This window comes from Copidosoma floridanum, unplaced genomic scaffold, assembly GCF_036245765.1.
Source record: "Copidosoma floridanum isolate Cflo_tuat_1 unplaced genomic scaffold, Cflo_Japanese_pri ptg000030l, whole genome shotgun sequence".
NCBI lineage: Eukaryota > Metazoa > Arthropoda > Insecta > Hymenoptera > Encyrtidae > Copidosoma > Copidosoma floridanum.
This window is the reverse complement of record NW_028321907.1, coordinates 17,754,742-17,760,809: the sequence shown is the minus strand read 5'-3', so window position 1 is coordinate 17,760,809 and position 6,068 is coordinate 17,754,742.

Below are 6,068 nucleotides of genomic sequence, written 5' to 3'. Positions count from 1 at the left end.
CACAGCACACGCCGAGGTTACTCGCGCACATGAGGTTGTGCTTCGAGCGCCGGGCTATGTGGTGCAGCACATGGATCAGGTGCGACAGCAGCGTATAGTTTGCCCTTGGCAGACGGTCCAAAATGCTACAAACCAAACGAACGTTAAACAAATGGATAGTTATGTATGATAAGGTAGCTCCATTGAAGTAAAAATATCAGGGGTCGTACCTTTTGATCGTCGTGAGCGGGTCCGGAGACTTGAGGCTGGCCATCCACAGGGAGAAGTGGTGAGAGGTAAGGAGGGGGTCGGGCAGTGATCTCAAGAAGTCCTTGAGTAGGGCAGCCACTGCGAGTACGGACGCGTCTTCGAGGCAACTACTGTTGCCCGAGGACTCGATCTGGTCCTTGAGCTCCCGGACCACCCTTAAATTGGCGGATTTGCGAAAGATGCCTTGGGTGGAGGGACCCTTGGCGAGGAGCTGCTGCAGCATGACGAGGACTGGCTTGGGCAGACCGTTCTCGTCGAGCTGCGCCAGATTGACACCAAAGACGCGGGGGCTAGAGGAGGCGGATTTTCGCAGGATACCCCATGTCCGGGATTTGTGCGACTTTGCATCACTATTAACTGACGCCAAATTTCGCGCGTCGGTTTCCATGTACTTTTCGTACTCGGCAAGCCTCTGAATCTGAAAGGAAAAACGGTTGAGATTTTGGTTAGTCGTTACTTTTTGATTATGAGACACGGAAACAATTTTATTTCTATAAGAACATCAAAATCTGCAAATTAGTACTTGTGTCGGAGAAACATGATTAATTTTATTTCTTTTTTTGCACGAATAATCGCGAACGTGGGACAAAAATTTTGTATGGCGAACAATAACAAAAATCGTTTTTCAAGGAGGTACAATTCATAGACAGAGAGGGGATGATCCAGAGCTCTGGGGAAGTGTGATTCCCAATAATCCATAACCAAATTAAAAGTCCACTTAAATGTAATTTGTACAGTGAAGATGACACACATGTGGACTCTGATAATGTATGTGAATTAAAAATTTACTGCCTCAATAAATTAGCATCGATTAAACTCTCAATATTTCCAAGCTAAAAATCTAACTCAATGCTGCCACCTGAATACATGTGTGCATATACCTGAGAAAGAAAAAGGGTCTTTCCCGGCGCCCTCAAAACTGGTATCACCGAAATTACAAATGTAAGATGCGTCACGCACACGAGCAGGGAAATTCGACTTTCTCGGTTTTCTTCTCTTTACTTTAAGTACATTATCTTTTTTTTTCCATGAGAAAATCGCATATGCACCGAAACCAATGAATAGTTTGTACGCTCGAGAAAAATAGCAATGCTACATATACATGGAAAAGATTTACGCTTTAACCAGTGTAAGTGTACAGCGAAGAACGAAAAAAGCGCGCAGGAAAAACGGATAATACAAAATAGCAGTTGCGCCCGAAAACACCGATGTCCCGAAAATTGGACTCAACATTACATCGGAGGTACCAAAACTAGCACTGAGACGCACCCCAACCCCGATTTTCAAATTCAAAAGTGGGCAGCAATGATATTTCAATGCCCGATTATTCACTTTAAATATTTCTACACATCTAACTGATATGGGAATGCGTGCAAGGTAAATATAGTTTATGTAATTTTAACCAAAAGTTACCTCACTACTCGGCTGGTGATCATTTGGTCCGCGCCGAAGGGACCGGAAAGACGCTCTAGTCTTCCTGCACCAGTTAAAAATGGCCTTCTTCATTTTTCACTCTGACGTACACTCCGATTTCACTAGTTGCACCCTTCGGTTCACAATGCGAGCAGTTACCACTAGTAGACACTAGAACACTCCGGGAGAGAATAACTGAGGACTGAGGGACGGTAGTCCCATTGCATTCCCGAATATCCCCACACTGTGCAGTGATGAGTTTACGCCCTTTCACTATTGGCCCGAGCGCAATTAGTCTGCAATAGGAAGGGTCAGTACTATCAGTAGTGGGATTATTTGGGTGGGGACATGTACATAACTACATGACTAATTGTGTTCGAACACATCTCAAGACATTGGAGTTGTTTCTTAGGGAAAAATTATTAAAGAGAAAATACATGGGAACAAGAACGAGAAAAATAAAACGAGTACGGAAGCTTTTCAAGTAAATAGTACGTATGAGCTCTGCCGAAATATTTATACCTCTATATTTTTTGTACAAATTATGGAAAAAAATTGAATTTCTTCAAAAATTTGTACTAATTTTCATCATAAGAGAGAGTATGATAAGAAATGAAAGATTTGCATTTTAATTGTGTAAAATTATTTTATTAAGACTTATTTTATAACAATATTATGATTAATCCATAGAGCAATTGTTAGCTGAAGTAGTTATGTTTTTGAGATCTTGATCATTTATTTAAGTACATTTTTTTCATTTTAATTTATTGTTAAAAATTATTTCTATTTGACCAGTGAAAATTTTTACAGTCCTAAACACTATTTTAATTTTGAAACACATGCAAAATTTTTATTTCTTAACATATGTTTTGTAGAAATTAAATTTTTTGCCACAAAAAATTTTTCTCATAAGTTTTACTTGCAAAAACCATATCAATTACTTAACCACGCTACAATACATGCATAAATTAACGCGAAGTACTCAGAGCTTAGGGTACATCCAGTGCATTTGACTTTTTTTTATTTCTGTTTTAATGCGTTTTTTTATGGTTGCTTTATTACTCGATTACAGCGCGTTTCTTTGATTCGCGGTGCTTAGCTATGGTTTGCCAGTAATTTTCAGTACTGGGAAGTAATAGAATTTTTGTTCGATGCCATTTATTTACAATTCCAATCTTGCATATGAATAAATACATTAATGCTATGTAAAATTAATTTATTGTTCATTTATTTTTGTAGCTTCTAGTGCACTCACACGTAAGCTTACCTCTTCTCGTATTTTTTTTTTTATTACTATGCTATCGTCTACAATGCTGTTTTCATATGGTTACAGTCTTTTTTTTCTCTTGCTCTTTACTCTGCTACTGAGTTGTATTGCTCGCACCACACTCAGTTAGGGTTAGATTTTTTTCTACGAGAAAAGTACACAACTGTGATCTTGGGTATCCTATTTTATTTTTAGCCTTACATTTTTGCCGCCCGTTTTTTTTTTCAAAATTAAACTATTTACCTTAGACGGAGTTTAAAGAATGGCGTTATTGTTTCCTAGTTCTCCATGCGTCCAAACTGTTTTGATTTAACGACTATAATTACAATTGTATATTCTTAATTTTACACTAAGTAGTGTACTAGTTGGGGTTGAGAGATATTGTTGCTATTTTTTTTTTTTTTTTTTTTTTTTTTTAATTATAGAAACAACGATGAAAGAGTCGCAAGCCACCGTGACTTCCACCAGCAACCCTTCGTCCTATGATGGATACGGTAAGCCAATCATGATATCAAGTCCATAAATATAAAGTCGGGGGGTCGGGTAAGGTTCCCTGACCTGTTTAATTAGAATAGACCCAGCATAGTTTTTTTTTATGCATTAGGGCCTGCGGAACACAACTTTTCATGTTGGGTCGCTGTCCAAAAGGTCAATTTTTTGTTAATTGACAAATTTTACTTACAAGTAACAAATGATGTTTTTTTTTGTTCGTAAAAAAATTTTCTTTTCTGATTTTTTGGTCGCATTTGAAGCAAAAAGTTGTGGATGAAGTATATTCGTAAAATTTATACTTTTTGGCAAAAACTCACAAAGTTTTGAAAAATATGTTCTTTACGGTTTTCGAAATCTTTTGGTGTTTTTTTTTTAAATCTAGTAATCTAATTTATAACGTAATACTTTTTTTTGTTTAAAATGAGTGAAAAAATCGGGTGAAAACTTTCGTTTGTCGAAAAAACCAATATTTAAAATTAACTGACAAAACTCGTCGAGTATCAAAAAATTTACCATTCGGACAGTGACCCACCATTAAAAATCGTGCTCTTAATACATTAAAAAAAAAAAAAAAAATCGGTGAGTCCATCCTATTCGAACAGATTACGGGACCCTATAAACATGTAGACCTCATACGATCGGAGAAAAAACTGCGGATGCAAGTAAACACCTCCTGTAAAAGCAGTTCCAGGCCAAACTCACAGCTCGACGGAAACGACGATAAACTATTCCAGCTCGTCAACGCCGAGACACCCGTCCTCGAGTCCAAGGCCCAGCGCAGCGCGAGCAAACATAAATTACCCCTTGCAGGACAATCTTGGCGCCTCGAGGTACCTCGCTGCAAATATTTTTAAGAACACCTTTCGAGAGAGAAAATTTTTTTTTTATTCCGTTTACAAAATAAGATAACCAGCAAAGGTCCAGACTCGACGTCCCAAACTATCGAGCCTCCCAGGATGTTCGGTCCGTTTAACGACGAGGAGCGAAAGGAAATTTTGACCAAGTTTTACGATCAGGTAAAGAGCAACTTGGAAAGCATTGTCCGGCCCGATGGAAGCAAAGAGTTACCTGCGAGGACGTGTGCCGACCTCTTTGCCGCTTTCCCCCGAAAAACCTACGGGTTAGAGAAATTTCTAATTCACGAAAATCTACTTTGAAAAAATGCTATAATCATCAAAATACAAATACCCATACAGGAGAGTATTGGATTGATCCGAACGACGGTGATCCTCGAGATGCGATACTAGTACGTTGTGACGCCGAAACGCGCTCGTCATGTATTTTGGCTAGTCCCTCGCGAACAGTGGAAATCAGTCACGAGGGCAGTGAATCCGAAATTTGGCTCAATGAAATCGACAGCGCGTCAAAGGTATAAATCGAAAATTTTACCGATCACCATTGACGGTTTGTACTTCGAATTTTTTTTTTTCAAATTTTTTTTCATACAGATAAATTACAATGCGGACAGCAATCAAATTGGTTTTCTGCAATTACTTTCTAAAGAAGCCGAACAAAGTATCACTTACAATTGTAAGAACAGCGTCGCTTATTTCGACATTGAGCGTTAGACTTACAGAATACTAATAAAATAACTGGGAAGATTCGATTTTGAGGGGAGAAAATAACGTTAAAATTCTTGTATATTCATTTGGTACTGTAAAATCATACACATCATCGATCAAATTTAAACGAAATTTTTTAAAATGGATATCAATTAATTTTTAGATCATGACATAGCTAGTAATAAAGTGATCTACAATAATTATTTTGAGCCACCTCTAATGAAAGCATTTCTATTGATCTGTATTTTCTGTTGGCAAAAGAATAGTAGTGAAACGACAGACTATACACCATTTGATTTGATTATTATCTTTGATCCAGTGATTAGAGCGGAGAAACGTTATTTTAACTGATATTATGGAAAAATCGTAAAATAGTTCCTAAATATTTACATTTTATAAAAATACGTTAGACATACATTTAATAGAACTATGATTCAAGTGCGAGAATTCTAACATTTTTTGGCAAGTGTTTTATGAGTAGTAGCATATCATATGTATTAAATTGTTAAACAACAAATAAAATGTGTAACGAAATGTGTGCCAAAGGGGACTTTTTAAAGACATGCCTACACAAATAACAAAATATTTTTCCAACATTTTTACCCCTTAGCCTTCGTAAAAGTCGTAGGATTTTTCACAAATACATTCGTATACTTACATAAAAAAACCTCATCATTTAAATAATCAATGTTCAATCTAATAAACATATTTATGAAGTATTAGAAACGTAAAATAAGTAAGCAATTATATTTAACTATGTTTATTTTAATTTCAAAGTAAACCAATGGCCTTTACGCTCAATCTGTGACGCAAGAGATGTAGAAAATACTGCCTATATATTAACATTAAAGCGATTATTATCTATTGTACTCTGTGGTATAACAAGTAAAAAAAGTTACACGCAACTAAAAACAAGGTTTATTTTTTTTCTTAGAATGATTTGAAATAAAATAGAATACTTTTATAATTTATGAGGACTACATTTATTGAGCACATAAAATAATATACATTCGTGACAAAAAAATTTACTTCAAACATTTTCTTCATTAATATATTACTATTGGTCTTTATAAATGTGTTATCGC